This window comes from Watersipora subatra, chromosome 11, assembly GCF_963576615.1.
Source record: "Watersipora subatra chromosome 11, tzWatSuba1.1, whole genome shotgun sequence".
In the NCBI taxonomy this organism is placed as follows: domain Eukaryota; kingdom Metazoa; phylum Bryozoa; class Gymnolaemata; order Cheilostomatida; family Watersiporidae; genus Watersipora; species Watersipora subatra.
In genome coordinates this window covers 13023079-13039454 of record NC_088718.1, presented here as the reverse complement: position 1 = coordinate 13039454, position 16376 = coordinate 13023079, and the positions used below count along the sequence as shown (strand labels likewise).

General features: G+C 39.7%; 12 non-coding genes across 12 annotated transcripts; 6 read left to right on the top strand and 6 right to left on the bottom strand.

The window, feature by feature from the left end:
- Positions 1-1995: 1995 nt before the first annotated feature.
- On the bottom strand, positions 1996-2114 carry LOC137409056 (5S ribosomal RNA). Its single transcript, XR_010980303.1, has one exon. It is a non-coding gene; the product is annotated as a 5S ribosomal RNA (ribosomal RNA).
- Positions 2115-2248: 134 nt separating this feature from the next.
- On the top strand, positions 2249-2367 carry LOC137409171 (5S ribosomal RNA). The gene has a single exon (XR_010980410.1). It is a non-coding gene; the product is annotated as a 5S ribosomal RNA (ribosomal RNA).
- A 2144-nt stretch (positions 2368-4511) lies between these two features.
- LOC137409055 (5S ribosomal RNA) lies at positions 4512-4630 on the bottom strand. Its single transcript, XR_010980302.1, has one exon. It is a non-coding gene; the product is annotated as a 5S ribosomal RNA (ribosomal RNA).
- A 134-nt stretch (positions 4631-4764) lies between these two features.
- LOC137409170 (5S ribosomal RNA) lies at positions 4765-4883 on the top strand. Its single transcript, XR_010980409.1, has one exon. It is a non-coding gene; the product is annotated as a 5S ribosomal RNA (ribosomal RNA).
- A 2144-nt stretch (positions 4884-7027) lies between these two features.
- On the bottom strand, positions 7028-7146 carry LOC137409054 (5S ribosomal RNA). The gene has a single exon (XR_010980301.1). It is a non-coding gene; the product is annotated as a 5S ribosomal RNA (ribosomal RNA).
- Positions 7147-7280: 134 nt separating this feature from the next.
- Positions 7281-7399, top strand: LOC137409515 (5S ribosomal RNA). The gene has a single exon (XR_010980730.1). It is a non-coding gene; the product is annotated as a 5S ribosomal RNA (ribosomal RNA).
- A 2151-nt stretch (positions 7400-9550) lies between these two features.
- Positions 9551-9669, bottom strand: LOC137409053 (5S ribosomal RNA). Its single transcript, XR_010980300.1, has one exon. It is a non-coding gene; the product is annotated as a 5S ribosomal RNA (ribosomal RNA).
- A 135-nt stretch (positions 9670-9804) lies between these two features.
- Positions 9805-9923, top strand: LOC137409513 (5S ribosomal RNA). Its single transcript, XR_010980729.1, has one exon. It is a non-coding gene; the product is annotated as a 5S ribosomal RNA (ribosomal RNA).
- Positions 9924-12065: 2142 nt separating this feature from the next.
- Positions 12066-12185, bottom strand: LOC137409204 (5S ribosomal RNA). The gene has a single exon (XR_010980441.1). It is a non-coding gene; the product is annotated as a 5S ribosomal RNA (ribosomal RNA).
- A 134-nt stretch (positions 12186-12319) lies between these two features.
- Positions 12320-12439, top strand: LOC137409166 (5S ribosomal RNA). The gene has a single exon (XR_010980405.1). It is a non-coding gene; the product is annotated as a 5S ribosomal RNA (ribosomal RNA).
- Positions 12440-14573: 2134 nt separating this feature from the next.
- LOC137409052 (5S ribosomal RNA) lies at positions 14574-14692 on the bottom strand. Its single transcript, XR_010980299.1, has one exon. It is a non-coding gene; the product is annotated as a 5S ribosomal RNA (ribosomal RNA).
- A 134-nt stretch (positions 14693-14826) lies between these two features.
- LOC137409512 (5S ribosomal RNA) lies at positions 14827-14945 on the top strand. Its single transcript, XR_010980728.1, has one exon. It is a non-coding gene; the product is annotated as a 5S ribosomal RNA (ribosomal RNA).
- Positions 14946-16376: the final 1431 nt, after the last annotated feature.

The following is a 16376-nucleotide window of genomic DNA, read 5'->3' as shown; positions in this document are numbered from 1 at the left end:
CCGCTTGAAAGTCTTTTAATTCGCTCTATCTCTTGATGTAAAATAAAAAATCATTTCCATTTAAAAGTCTTTTAATTCGCTCTATCTCTTGATTTAAAACAAAAAATCATTTCCATTTAAAAGTCTCTTAATTCGCTCTATCTCTTGATATAAAATAAAAAATCATTTCCATTTAAAAGTCTTTTAATTCGCTCTATCTTTTGATATAAAATAAAAAATCATTTCCATTTAAAAGTCTTTTAATTCGCTCTATCTTTTGATATAAAATAAAAAATCATTTCCATTCAAAGGTTTTAGCCGAAACTGGATAATATGAATATTATTAGTACTTGATGCTATCCGGCTAGCTTCAATCTCCTCATCTTCACCAGCCATGCGCCGCTGCTACCCGTGTATTTTAAAGAGGATATAATTTCGATTCGTTTTCATTTTGCGCGGCGTAATAGCTCAAGAAACTCGCGTTAAGATTTCCTTTTAATTGCGCAACTCGTATGTCGGCGTTACGAGTTTACCTAAAAGCTAAAATAAATAACTAAACGAAACTCGACTCGGCCTTTCGCCGCAAAATACGCATTCTCGTAATGTAAACTCGAGCGATCGTCTTCGATCGTGATGAAACAAAACCGTACTCGCGGATGCGTAAAAGTCTAAAAGGTAAATTGTGTCAAAAAGTTTCGAAACGAATTACAAACCGGAACGTGGAATCTACGTTACGACGGCAACTAAGTTCGGTGATGAGCGCGGGCCAGCGCGTAGCTAAGGTTGCTCCATCAGTTTTTATCTTTGCGGAACTATCTCTAGCGAAAAGCCTACTTTCGCGTAAGGTCATTTCCACGCGATTATAATTATTTAAAAGGAAAATATTTACCGTAGTTTTCAAAATGCTGACGAAATAATCTAAAGCGCGTGAAGCGGCGGTAACGAGCCTGCAACCTTCGTACGAATCGGCGAGATCTTGAACGCTATGCGTTTAGCCAATGAGTGAACGAGTCGAATATTATCGAGCGCGAACAACCACGCCGTCGAAGTATGAGAGTACACACGACTCCTAATTTGCACAATATCAACGATTCGTTTGAGCCGGGAATATTCGTTACGCAATGGCAAAGTTTTAAGCTATGCGTTCGAAGTAACTCGATAGCTTTTCATAGCTAATGAGCGAGCTGGACGAATAACCGGCAGCGCGATTGACCGCTCTTTCAAATATTGAGAGAGCGAACGAATCCTAGTTTACATGGTACGCATGAATGTTTCGTTGCAGCGCGATTAACCGCTCTTTCAGATGTTGAGAGAGCAAACGAATCCTAATTTACACGTGTATATAGTAGACGTACTACGATTGTTTCGTTAGGAGTTGAAGCTACTCGCGCGGCGGTCGAACGCGAGCGTACTCGTTTGGAGGCTATTACACCATTTCTAAAGCATCGCTTTATTTGGTTCGACGTGAACATCTTTTTAACACACCTGTTCGCGTAAGTAAAAGCTTTTATAATGTAGGGCTGTTTTCTTTCGAACTCGTAGATGAGAAGAACAAGCCAAAGAACGGCGCTTACTACTCACCTGTCTTTACACGCGTAGACATTAGATAGCCGGTAAACTAATAAGATCTACGATAGCGCGTCACTTTATGTCGAGAAAAAGTAACAAACTTCCTTTAAAAGAGATTTCTTCGGATTAAAAGTGAGAATATGTTATTTTTATGTTGAGATCGGACGCTGCAACAGTTTTCGTTATACACGAGTAGAGTACATCCTTCGACTACAAAAAGTGTCGCGCTTTAATTGATCACGCTTGCCAGAAGGGTTTTGACGCGGAAATGCAGCAGCAAAGTTATATATACTGTTACACACTACACGTACGTAGTACATAGTACATAGTATATGTATATATATATAACGCATACGTAGTACATGTTCATGTACATGAACATGTACATGTAGATGAAGATAGCGCGAAGATCGCGATGAAGATAGCAAGATGTAAAAATAAATAAAAAGTCTACAGCACCCGGTATTCCCAGGCGGTCACCCATCCAAGTACTAACCGGGCTCGACGTTGCTTAGCTTCAGTGATCGGACGAGAACTGGCGTTTTCAACGTGATATGGCCGTAGACACTGACGCGCTCTTCGAGACACGCTATTAACGCAGAGTTATAATAATGCTCACCAAGCCGTGACTATAGTGTCCAATGGGCGTTCGCTGATTATTGCCACGTTTCTCATTAGCGTCTGTTGAAGCTTACTAAATGTCTACGGCCATAGCACGTTGAAAACGCCAGTTCTCGTCCGATCACTGAAGCTAAGCAACGTCGAGCCCGGTTAGTACTTGGATGGGTGACCGCCTGGGAATACCGGGTGCTGTAGACCTTTAGTTTTTATCAAAATTATACTAATTTAGAATTTTCAAGCTTCTTTAATTCACTCTATCTCTTGATATAGAATAAAAAATCATTTCCGCTCGAAAGTCTTTTAATTCGCTCTATCTCTTGATGTAAAATAAAAAATCATTTCCGCTTGAAAGTCTTTTAATTCGCTCTATCTCTTGATGTAAAATAAAAAATCATTTCCATTTAAAAGTCTTTTAATTCGCTCTATCTCTTGATTTAAAACAAAAAATCATTTCCATTTAAAAGTCTCTTAATTCGCTCTATCTCTTGATATAAAATAAAAAATCATTTCCATTTAAAAGTCTTTTAATTCGCTCTATCTTTTGATATAAAATAAAAAATCATTTCCATTTAAAAGTCTTTTAATTCGCTCTATCTTTTGATATAAAATAAAAAATCATTTCCATTCAAAGGTTTTAGCCGAAACTGGATAATATGAATATTATTAGTACTTGATGCTATCCGGCTAGCTTCAATCTCCTCATCTTCACCAGCCATGCGCCGCTGCTACCCGTGTATTTTAAAGAGGATATAATTTCGATTCGTTTTCATTTTGCGCGGCGTAATAGCTCAAGAAACTTGCGTTAAGATTTCCTTTTAATTGCGCAACTCGTATGTCGGCGTTACGAGTTTACCTAAAAGCTAAAATAAATAACTAAACGAAACTCGACTCGGCCTTTCGCCGCAAAATACGCATTCTCGTAATGTAAACTCGAGCGATCGTCTTCGATCGTGATGAAACAAAACCGTACTCGCGGATGCGTAAAAGTCTAAAAGGTAAATTGTGTCAAAAAGTTTCGAAACGAATTACAAACCGGAACGTGGAATCTACGTTACGACGGCAACTAAGTTCGGTGATGAGCGCGGGCCAGCGCGTAGCTAAGGTTGCTCCATCAGTTTTTATCTTTGCGGAACTATCTCTAGCGAAAAGCCTACTTTCGCGTAAGGTCATTTCCACGCGATTATAATTATTTAAAAGGAAAATATTTACCGTAGTTTTCAAAATGCTGACGAAATAATCTAAAGCGCGTGAAGCGGCGGTAACGAGCCTGCAACCTTCGTACGAATCGGCGAGATCTTGAACGCTATGCGTTTAGCCAATGAGTGAACGAGTCGAATATTATCGAGCGCGAACAACCACGCCGTCGAAGTATGAGAGTACACACGACTCCTAATTTGCACAATATCAACGATTCGTTTGAGCCGGGAATATTCGTTACGCAATGGCAAAGTTTTAAGCTATGCGTTCGAAGTAACTCGATAGCTTTTCATAGCTAATGAGCGAGCTGGACGAATAACCGGCAGCGCGATTGACCGCTCTTTCAAATATTGAGAGAGCGAACGAATCCTAGTTTACATGGTACGCATGAATGTTTCGTTGCAGCGCGATTAACCGCTCTTTCAGATGTTGAGAGAGCAAACGAATCCTAATTTACACGTGTATATAGTAGACGTACTACGATTGTTTCGTTAGGAGTTGAAGCTACTCGCGCGGCGGTCGAACGCGAGCGTACTCGTTTGGAGGCTATTACACCATTTCTAAAGCATCGCTTTATTTGGTTCGACGTGAACATCTTTTTAACACACCTGATCGCGTAAGTAAAAGCTTTTATAATGTAGGGCTGTTTTCTTTCGAACTCGTAGATGAGAAGAACAAGCCAAAGAACGGCGCTTACTACTCACCTGTCTTTACACGCGTAGACATTAGATAGCCGGTAAACTAATAAGATCTACGATAGCGCGTCACTTTATGTCGAGAAAAAGTAACAAACTTCCTTTAAAAGAGATTTCTTCGGATTAAAAGTGAGAATATGTTATTTTTATGTTGAGATCGGACGCTGCAACAGTTTTCGTTATACACGAGTAGAGTACATCCTTCGACTACAAAAAGTGTCGCGCTTTAATTGATCACGCTTGCCAGAAGGGTTTTGACGCGGAAATGCAGCAGCAAAGTTATATATACTGTTACACACTACACGTACGTAGTACATAGTACATAGTATATGTATATATATATAACGCATACGTAGTACATGTTCATGTACATGAACATGTACATGTACATGTAGATGAAGATAGCGCGAAGATCGCGATGAAGATAGCAAGATGTAAAAATAAATAAAAAGTCTACAGCACCCGGTATTCCCAGGCGGTCACCCATCCAAGTACTAACCGGGCTCGACGTTGCTTAGCTTCAGTGATCGGACGAGAACTGGCGTTTTCAACGTGATATGGCCGTAGACACTGACGCGCTCTTCGAGACACGCTATTAACGCAGAGTTATAATAATGCTCACCAAGCCGTGACTATAGTGTCCAATGGGCGTTCGCTGATTATTGCCACGTTTCTCATTAGCGTCTGTTGAAGCTTACTAAATGTCTACGGCCATAGCACGTTGAAAACGCCAGTTCTCGTCCGATCACTGAAGCTAAGCAACGTCGAGCCCGGTTAGTACTTGGATGGGTGACCGCCTGGGAATACCGGGTGCTGTAGACCTTTAGTTTTTATCAAAATTATACTAATTTAGAATTTTCAAGCTTCTTTAATTCACTCTATCTCTTGATATAGAATAAAAAATCATTTCCGCTCGAAAGTCTTTTAATTCGCTCTATCTCTTGATGTAAAATAAAAAATCATTTCCGCTTGAAAGTCTTTTAATTCGCTCTATCTCTTGATGTAAAATAAAAAATCATTTCCATTTAAAAGTCTTTTAATTCGCTCTATCTCTTGATTTAAAACAAAAAATCATTTCCATTTAAAAGTCTCTTAATTCGCTCTATCTCTTGATATAAAATAAAAAATCATTTCCATTTAAAAGTCTTTTAATTCGCTCTATCTTTTGATATAAAATAAAAAATCATTTCCATTTAAAAGTCTTTTAATTCGCTCTATCTTTTGATATAAAATAAAAAATCATTTCCATTCAAAGGTTTTAGCCGAAACTGGATAATATGAATATTATTAGTACTTGATGCTATCCGGCTAGCTTCAATCTCCTCATCTTCACCAGCCATGCGCCGCTGCTACCCGTGTATTTTAAAGAGGATATAATTTCGATTCGTTTTCATTTTGCGCGGCGTAATAGCTCAAGAAACTTGCGTTAAGATTTCCTTTTAATTGCGCAACTCGTATGTCGGCGTTACGAGTTTACCTAAAAGCTAAAATAAATAACTAAACGAAACTCGACTCGGCCTTTCGCCGCAAAATACGCATTCTCGTAATGTAAACTCGAGCGATCGTCTTCGATCGTGATGAAACAAAACCGTACTCGCGGATGCGTAAAAGTCTAAAAGGTAAATTGTGTCAAAAAGTTTCGAAACGAATTACAAACCGGAACGTGGAATCTACGTTACGACGGCAACTAAGTTCGGTGATGAGCGCGGGCCAGCGCGTAGCTAAGGTTGCTCCATCAGTTTTTATCTTTGCGGAACTATCTCTAGCGAAAAGCCTACTTTCGCGTAAGGTCATTTCCACGCGATTATAATTATTTAAAAGGAAAATATTTACCGTAGTTTTCAAAATGCTGACGAAATAATCTAAAGCGCGTGAAGCGGCGGTAACGAGCCTGCAACCTTCGTACGAATCGGCGAGATCTTGAACGCTATGCGTTTAGCCAATGAGTGAACGAGTCGAATATTATCGAGCGCGAACAACCACGCCGTCGAAGTATGAGAGTACACACGACTCCTAATTTGCACAATATCAACGATTCGTTTGAGCCGGGAATATTCGTTACGCAATGGCAAAGTTTTAAGCTATGCGTTCGAAGTAACTCGATAGCTTTTCATAGCTAATGAGCGAGCTGGACGAATAACCGGCAGCGCGATTGACCGCTCTTTCAAATATTGAGAGAGCGAACGAATCCTAGTTTACATGGTACGCATGAATGTTTCGTTGCAGCGCGATTAACCGCTCTTTCAGATGTTGAGAGAGCAAACGAATCCTAATTTACACGTGTATATAGTAGACGTACTACGATTGTTTCGTTAGGAGTTGAAGCTACTCGCGCGGCGGTCGAACGCGAGCGTACTCGTTTGGAGGCTATTACACCATTTCTAAAGCATCGCTTTATTTGGTTCGACGTGAACATCTTTTTAACACACCTGATCGCGTAAGTAAAAGCTTTTATAATGTAGGGCTGTTTTCTTTCGAACTCGTAGATGAGAAGAACAAGCCAAAGAACGGCGCTTACTACTCACCTGTCTTTACACGCGTAGACATTAGATAGCCGGTAAACTAATAAGATCTACGATAGCGCGTCACTTTATGTCGAGAAAAAGTAACAAACTTCCTTTAAAAGAGATTTCTTCGGATTAAAAGTGAGAATATGTTATTTTTATGTTGAGATCGGACGCTGCAACAGTTTTCGTTATACACGAGTAGAGTACATCCTTCGACTACAAAAAGTGTCGCGCTTTAATTGATCACGCTTGCCAGAAGGGTTTTGACGCGGAAATGCAGCAGCAAAGTTATATATACTGTTACACACTACACGTACGTAGTACATAGTACATAGTATATGTATATATATATAACGCATACGTAGTACATGTTCATGTACATGAACATGTACATGTACATGTAGATGAAGATAGCGCGAAGATCGCGATGAAGATAGCAAGATGTAAAAATAAATAAAAAGTCTACAGCACCCGGTATTCCCAGGCGGTCACCCATCCAAGTACTAACCGGGCTCGACGTTGCTTAGCTTCAGTGATCGGACGAGAACTGGCGTTTTCAACGTGATATGGCCGTAGACACTGACGCGCTCTTCGAGACACGCTATTAACGCAGAGTTATAATAATGCTCACCAAGCCGTGACTATAGTGTCCAATGGGCGTTCGCTGATTATTGCCACGTTTCTCATTAGCGTCTGTTGAAGCTTACTAAATGTCTACGGCCATATCACGTTGAAAACGCCAGTTCTCGTCCGATCACTGAAGCTAAGCAACGTCGAGCCCGGTTAGTACTTGGATGGGTGACCGCCTGGGAATACCGGGTGCTGTAGACCTTTAGTTTTTATCAAAATTATACTAATTTAGAATTTTCAAGCTTCTTTAATTCACTCTATCTCTTGATATAGAATAAAAAATCATTTCCGCTCGAAAGTCTTTTAATTCGCTCTATCTCTTGATGTAAAATAAAAAATCATTTCCGCTTGAAAGTCTTTTAATTCGCTCTATCTCTTGATGTAAAATAAAAAATCATTTCCATTTAAAAGTCTTTTAATTCGCTCTATCTCTTGATTTAAAACAAAAAATCATTTCCATTTAAAAGTCTCTTAATTCGCTCTATCTCTTGATATAAAATAAAAAATCATTTCCATTTAAAAGTCTTTTAATTCGCTCTATCTTTTGATATAAAATAAAAAATCATTTCCATTTAAAAGTCTTTTAATTCGCTCTATCTTTTGATATAAAATAAAAAATCATTTCCATTCAAAGGTTTTAGCCGAAACTGGATAATATGAATATTATTAGTACTTGATGCTATCCGGCTAGCTTCAATCTCCTCATCTTCACCAGCCATGCGCCGCTGCTACCCGTGTATTTTAAAGAGGATATAATTTCGATTCGTTTTCATTTTGCGCGGCGTAATAGCTCAAGAAACTCGCGTTAAGATTTCCTTTTAATTGCGCAACTCGTATGTCGGCGTTACGAGTTTACCTAAAAGCTAAAATAAATAACTAAACGAAACTCGACTCGGCCTTTCGCCGCAAAATACGCATTCTCGTAATGTAAACTCGAGCGATCGTCTTCGATCGTGATGAAACAAAACCGTACTCGCGGATGCGTAAAAGTCTAAAAGGTAAATTGTGTCAAAAAGTTTCGAAACGAATTACAAACCGGAACGTGGAATCTACGTTACGACGGCAACTAAGTTCGGTAATGAGCGCGGGCCAGCGCGTAGCTAAGGTTGCTCCATCAGTTTTTATCTTTGCGGAATTATCTCTAGCGAAAAGCCTACTTTCGCGTAAGGTCATTTCCACGCGATTATAATTATTTAAAAGGAAAATATTTACCGTAGTTTTCAAAATGCTGACGAAATAATCTAAAGCGCGTGAAGCGGCGGTAACGAGCCTGCAACCTTCGTACGAATCGGCGAGATCTTGAACGCTATGCGTTTAGCCAATGAGTGAACGAGTCGAATATTATCGAGCGCGAACAACCACGCCGTCGAAGTATGAGAGTACACACGACTCCTAATTTGCACAATATCAACGATTCGTTTGAGCCGGGAATATTCGTTACGCAATGGCAAAGTTTTAAGCTATGCGTTCGAAGTAACTCGATAGCTTTTCATAGCTAATGAGCGAGCTGGACGAATAACCGGCAGCGCGATTGACCGCTCTTTCAAATATTGAGAGAGCGAACGAATCCTAGTTTACATGGTACGCATGAATGTTTCGTTGCAGCGCGATTAACCGCTCTTTCAGATGTTGAGAGAGCAAACGAATCCTAATTTACACGTGTATATAGTAGACGTACTACGATTGTTTCGTTAGGAGTTGAAGCTACTCGCGCGGCGGTCGAACGCGAGCGTACTCGTTTGGAGGCTATTACACCATTTCTAAAGCATCGCTTTATTTGGTTCGACGTGAACATCTTTTTAACACACCTGATCGCGTAAGTAAAAGCTTTTATAATGTAGGGCTGTTTTCTTTCGAACTCGTAGATGAGAAGAACAAGCCAAAGAACGGCGCTTACTACTCACCTGTCTTTACACGCGTAGACATTAGATAGCCGGTAAACTAATAAGATCTACGATAGCGCGTCACTTTATGTCGAGAAAAAGTAACAAACTTCCTTTAAAAGAGATTTCTTCGGATTAAAAGTGAGAATATGTTATTTTTATGTTGAGATCGGACGCTGCAACAGTTTTCGTTATACACGAGTAGAGTACATCCTTCGACTACAAAAAGTGTCGCGCTTTAATTGATCACGCTTGCCAGAAGGGTTTTGACGCGGAAATGCAGCAGCAAAGTTATATATACTGTTACACACTACACGTACGTAGTACATAGTACATAGTACATAGTATATGTATATATATATAACGCATACGTAGTACATGTTCATGTACATGAACATGTACATGTACATGTAGATGAAGATAGCGCGAAGATCGCGATGAAGATAGCAAGATGTAAAAATAAATAAAAAGTCTACAGCACCCGGTATTCCCAGGCGGTCACCCATCCAAGTACTAACCGGGCTCGACGTTGCTTAGCTTCAGTGATCGGACGAGAACTGGCGTTTTCAACGTGATATGGCCGTAGACACTGATGCGCTCTTCGAGACACGCTATTAACGCAGAGTTATAATAATGCTCACCAAGCCGTGACTATATTGTCCAATGGGCGTTCGCTGATTATTGCCACGTTTCTCATTTAGCGTCTGTTGAAGCTTACTAAATGTCTACGGCCATATCACGTTGAAAACGCCAGTTCTCGTCCGATCACTGAAGCTAAGCAACGTCGAGCCCGGTTAGTACTTGGATGGGTGACCGCCTGGGAATACCGGGTGCTGTAGACCTTTAGTTTTTATCAAAATTATACTAATTTAGAATTTTCAAGCTTCTTTAATTCACTCTATCTCTTGATATAGAATAAAAAATCATTTCCGCTTGAAAGTCTTTTAATTCGCTCTATCTCTTGATGTAAAATAAAAAATCATTTCCGCTTGAAAGTCTTTTAATTCGCTCTATCTCTTGATGTAAAATAAAAAATCATTTCCATTTAAAAGTCTTTTAATTCGCTCTATCTCTTGATTTAAAACAAAAAATCATTTCCATTTAAAAGTCTCTTAATTCGCTCTATCTCTTGATATAAAATAAAAAATCATTTCCATTTAAAAGTCTTTTAATTCGCTCTATCTTTTGATATAAAATAAAAAATCATTTCCATTTAAAAGTCTTTTAATTCGCTCTATCTTTTGATATAAAATAAAAAATCATTTCCATTCAAAGGTTTTAGCCGAAACTGGATAATATGAATATTATTAGTACTTGATGCTATCCGGCTAGCTTCAATCTCCTCATCTTCACCAGCCATGCGCCGCTGCTACCCGTGTATTTTAAAGAGGATATAATTTCGATTCGTTTTCATTTTGCGCGGCGTAATAGCTCAAGAAACTCGCGTTAAGATTTCCTTTTAATTGCGCAACTCGTATGTCGGCGTTACGAGTTTACCTAAAAGCTAAAATAAATAACTAAACGAAACTCGACTCGGCCTTTCGCCGCAAAATACGCATTCTCGTAATGTAAACTCGAGCGATCGTCTTCGATCGTGATGAAACAAAACCGTACTCGCGGATGCGTAAAAGTCTAAAAGGTAAATTGTGTCAAAAAGTTTCGAAACGAATTACAAACCGGAACGTGGAATCTACGTTACGACGGCAACTAAGTTCGGTGATGAGCGCGGGCCAGCGCGTAGCTAAGGTTGCTCCATCAGTTTTTATCTTTGCGGAACTATCTCTAGCGAAAAGCCTACTTTCGCGTAAGGTCATTTCCACGCGATTATAATTATTTAAAAGGAAAATATTTACCGTAGTTTTCAAAATGCTGACGAAATAATCTAAAGCGCGTGAAGCGGCGGTAACGAGCCTGCAACCTTCGTACGAATCGGCGAGATCTTGAACGCTATGCGTTTAGCCAATGAGTGAACGAGTCGAATATTATCGAGCGCGAACAACCACGCCGTCGAAGTATGAGAGTACACACGACTCCTAATTTGCACAATATCAACGATTCGTTTGAGCCGGGAATATTCGTTACGCAATGGCAAAGTTTTAAGCTATGCGTTCGAAGTAACTCGATAGCTTTTCATAGCTAATGAGCGAGCTGGACGAATAACCGGCAGCGCGATTGACCGCTCTTTCAAATATTGAGAGAGCGAACGAATCCTAGTTTACATGGTACGCATGAATGTTTCGTTGCAGCGCGATTAACCGCTCTTTCAGATGTTGAGAGAGCAAACGAATCCTAATTTACACGTGTATATAGTAGACGTACTACGATTGTTTCGTTAGGAGTTGAAGCTACTCGCGCGGCGGTCGAACGCGAGCGTACTCGTTTGGAGGCTATTACACCATTTCTAAAGCATCGCTTTATTTGGTTCGACGTGAACATCTTTTTAACACACCTGTTCGCGTAAGTAAAAGCTTTTATAATGTAGGGCTGTTTTCTTTCGAACTCGTAGATGAGAAGAACAAGCCAAAGAACGGCGCTTACTACTCACCTGTCTTTACACGCGTAGACATTAGATAGCCGGTAAACTAATAAGATCTACGATAGCGCGTCACTTTATGTCGAGAAAAAGTAACAAACTTCCTTTAAAAGAGATTTCTTCGGATTAAAAGTGAGAATATGTTATTTTTATGTTGAGATCGGACGCTGCAACAGTTTTCGTTATACACGAGTTCCTTCGACTACAAAAAGTGTCGCGCTTTATTGATCACGCTTGCCAGAAGGGTTTTGACGCGGAAATGCAGCAGCAAAGTTATATATACTGTTACACACTACACGTACGTAGTACATAGTACATAGTACTTAGTATATGTATATATATATAACGCATACGTAGTACATGTTCATGTACATGAACATGTACATGTACATGTAGATGAAGATAGCGCGAAGATCGCGATGAAGATAGCAAGATGTAAAAATAAATAAAAAGTCTACAGCACCCGGTATTCCCAGGCGGTCCACCCATCCAAGTACTAACCGGGCTCGACGTTGCTTAGCTTCAGTGATCGGACGAGAACTGGCGTTTTCAACGTGATATGGCCGTAGACACTGATGCGCTCTTCGAGACACGCTATTAACGCAGAGTTATAATAATGCTCACCAAGCCGTGACTATATTGTCCAATGGGCGTTCGCTGATTATTGCCACGTTTCTCATTAGCGTCTGTTGAAGCTTACTAAGTGTCTACGGCCATATCACGTTGAAAACGCCAGTTCTCGTCCGATCACTGAAGCTAAGCAACGTCGAGCCCGGGTTAGTACTTGGATGGGTGACCGCCTGGGAATACCGGGTGCTGTAGACCTTTAGTTTTTATCAAAATTATACTAATTTAGAATTTTCAAGCTTCTTTAATTCACTCTATCTCTTGATATAGAATAAAAAATCATTTCCGCTTGAAAGTCTTTTAATTCGCTCTATCTCTTGATGTAAAATAAAAAATCATTTCCGCTTGAAAGTCTTTTAATTCGCTCTATCTCTTGATGTAAAATAAAAATCATTTCCATTTAAAAGTCTTTTAATTCGCTCTATCTCTTGATTTAAAACAAAAAATCATTTCCATTTAAAAGTCTCTTAATTCGCTCTATCTCTTGATATAAAATAAAAAATCATTTCCATTTAAAAGTCTTTTAATTCGCTCTATCTTTTGATATAAAATAAAAAATCATTTCCATTTAAAAGTCTTTTAATTCGCTCTATCTTTTGATATAAAATAAAAAATCATTTCCATTCAAAGGTTTTAGCCGAAACTGGATAATATGAATATTATTAGTACTTGATGCTATCCGGCTAGCTTCAATCTCCTCATCTTCACACAGCCATGCGCCGCTGCTACCCGTGTATTTTAAGAGGATATAATTTCGATTCGTTTTCATTTCGCGCGGCGTAATAGCTCAAGAAACTCGCGTTAAGATTTCCTTTTAATTGCGCAACTCGTATGTCGGCGTTACGAGTTTACCTAAAAGCTAAAATAAATAACTAAACGAAACTCGACTCGGCCTTTCGCCGCAAAATACGCATTCTCGTAATGTAAACTCGAGCGATCGTCTTCGATCGTGATGAAACAAAACCGTACTCGCGGATGCGTAAAAGTCTAAAAGGTAAATTGTGTCAAAAAGTTTCGAAACGAATTACAAACCGGAACGTGGAATCTACGTTACGACGGCAACTAAGTTCGGTGATGAGCGCGGGCCAGCGCGTAGCTAAGGTTGCTCCATCAGTTTTTATCTTTGCGGAACTATCTCTAGCGAAAAGCCTACTTTCGCGTAAGGTCATTTCCACGCGATTATAATTATTTAAAAGGAAAATATTTACCGTAGTTTTCAAAATGCTGACGAAATAATCTAAAGCGCGTGAAGCGGCGGTAACGAGCCTGCAACCTTCGTACGAATCGGCGAGATCTTGAACGCTATGCGTTTAGCCAATGAGTGAACGAGTCGAATATTATCGAGCGCGAACAACCACGCCGTCGAAGTATGAGAGTACACACGACTCCTAATTTGCACAATATCAACGATTCGTTTGAGCCGGGAATATTCGTTACGCAATGGCAAAGTTTTAAGCTATGCGTTCGAAGTAACTCGATAGCTTTTCATAGCTAATGAGCGAGCTGGACGAATAACCGGCAGCGCGATTGACCGCTCTTTCAAATATTGAGAGAGCGAACGAATCCTAGTTTACATGGTACGCATGAATGTTTCGTTGCAGCGCGATTAACCGCTCTTTCAGATGTTGAGAGAGCAAACGAATCCTAATTTACACGTGTATATAGTAGACGTACTACGATTGTTTCGTTAGGAGTTGAAGCTACTCGCGCGGCGGTCGAACGCGAGCGTACTCGTTTGGAGGCTATTACACCATTTCTAAAGCATCGCTTTATTTGGTTCGACGTGAACATCTTTTTAACACACCTGTTCGCGTAAGTAAAAGCTTTCTATGTAGGGCTGTTTTCTTTCGAACTCGTAGATGAGAAGAACAAGCCAAAGAACGGCGCTTACTACTCACCTGTCTTTACACGCGTAGACATTAGATAGCTGGTAAACTAATAAGATCTACGATAGCGCGTCACTTTATGTCGAGAAAAAGTAACAAACTTCCTTTAAAAGAGATTTCTTCGGATTAAAAGTGAGAATATGTTATTTTTATGTTGAGATCGGACGCTGCAACAGTTTTCGTTATACACGAGTAGAGTACATCCTTCGACTACAAAAAGTGTCGCGCTTTAATTGATCACGCTTGCCAGAAGGGTTTTGACGCGGAAATGCAGCAGCAAAGTTATATATACTGTTACACACTACACGTACGTAGTACATAGTATATGTATATATATATAACGCATACGTAGTACATGTTCATGTACATGAACATGTACATGTACATGTAGATGAAGATAGCGCGAAGATCGCGATGAAGATAGCAAGATGTAAAAATAAATAAAAAGTCTACAGCACCCGGTATTCCCAGGCGGTCACCCATCCAAGTACTAACCGGGCTCGACGTTGCTTAGCTTCAGTGATCGGACGAGAACTGGCGTTTTCAACGTGATATGGCCGTAGACACTGATGCGCTCTTCGAGACACGCTATTAACGCAGAGTTATAATAATGCTCACCAAGCCGTGACTATATTGTCCAATGGGCGTTCGCTGATTATTGCCACGTTTCTCATTAGCGTCTGTTGAAGCTTACTAAATGTCTACGGCCATATCACGTTGAAAACGCCAGTTCTCGTCCGATCACTGAAGCTAAGCAACGTCGAGCCCGGTTAGTACTTGGATGGGTGACCGCCTGGGAATACCGGGTGCTGTAGACCTTTAGTTTTTATCAAAATTATACTAATTTAGAATTTTCAAGCTTCTTTAATTCACTCTATCTCTTGATATAGAATAAAAAATCATTTCCGCTCGAAAGTCTTTTAATTCGCTCTATCTCTTGATGTAAAATAAAAAATCATTTCCGCTTGAAAGTCTTTTAATTCGCTCTATCTCTTGATGTAAAATAAAAAATCATTTCCATTTAAAAGTCTTTTAATTCGCTCTATCTCTTGATTTAAAACAAAAAATCATTTCCATTTAAAAGTCTCTTAATTCGCTCTATCTCTTGATATAAAATAAAAAATCATTTCCATTTAAAAGTCTTTTAATTCGCTCTATCTTTTGATATAAAATAAAAAATCATTTCCATTTAAAAGTCTTTTAATTCGCTCTATTTTTTGATATAAAATAAAAAATCATTTCCATTCAAAGGTTTTAGCCGAAACTGGATAATATGAATATTATTAGTACTTGATGCTATCCGGCTAGCTTCAATCTCCTCATCTTCACCAGCCATGCGCCGCTGCTACCCGTGTATTTTAAAGAGGATATAATTTCGATTCGTTTTCATTTCGCGCGGCGTAATAGCTCAAGAAACTCGCGTTAAGATTTCCTTTTAATTGCGCAACTCGTATGTCGGCGTTACGAGTTTACCTAAAAGCTAAAATAAATAACTAAACGAAACTCGACTCGGCCTTTCGCCGCAAAATACGCATTCTCGTAATGTAAACTCGAGCGATCGTCTTCGATCGTGATGAAACAAAACCGTACTCGCGGATGCGTAAAAGTCTAAAAGGTAAATTGTGTCAAAAAGTTTCGAAACGAATTACAAACCGGAACGTGGAATCTACGTTACGACGGCAACTAAGTTCGGTGATGAGCGCGGGCCAGCGCGTAGCTAAGGTTGCTCCATCAGTTTTTATCTTTGCGGAACTATCTCTAGCGAAAAGCCTACTTTCGCGTAAGGTCATTTCCACGCGATTATAATTATTTAAAAGGAAAATATTTACCGTAGTTTTCAAAATGCTGACGAAATAATCTAAAGCGCGTGAAGCGGCGGTAACGAGCCTGCAACCTTCGTACGAATCGGCGAGATCTTGAACGCTATGCGTTTAGCCAATGAGTGAACGAGTCGAATATTATCGAGCGCGAACAACCACGCCGTCGAAGTATGAGAGTACACACGACTCCTAATTTGCACAATATCAACGATTCGTTTGAGCCGGGAATATTCGTTACGCAATGGCAAAGTTTTAAGCTATGCGTTCGAAGTAACTCGATAGCTTTTCATAGCTAATGAGCGAGCTGGACGAATAACCGGCAGCGCGATTGACCGCTCTTTCAAATATTGAGAGAGCGAACGAATCCTAGTTTACATGGTACGCATGAATGTTTCGTTGCAGCGCGATTAACCGCTCTTTCAGATGTTG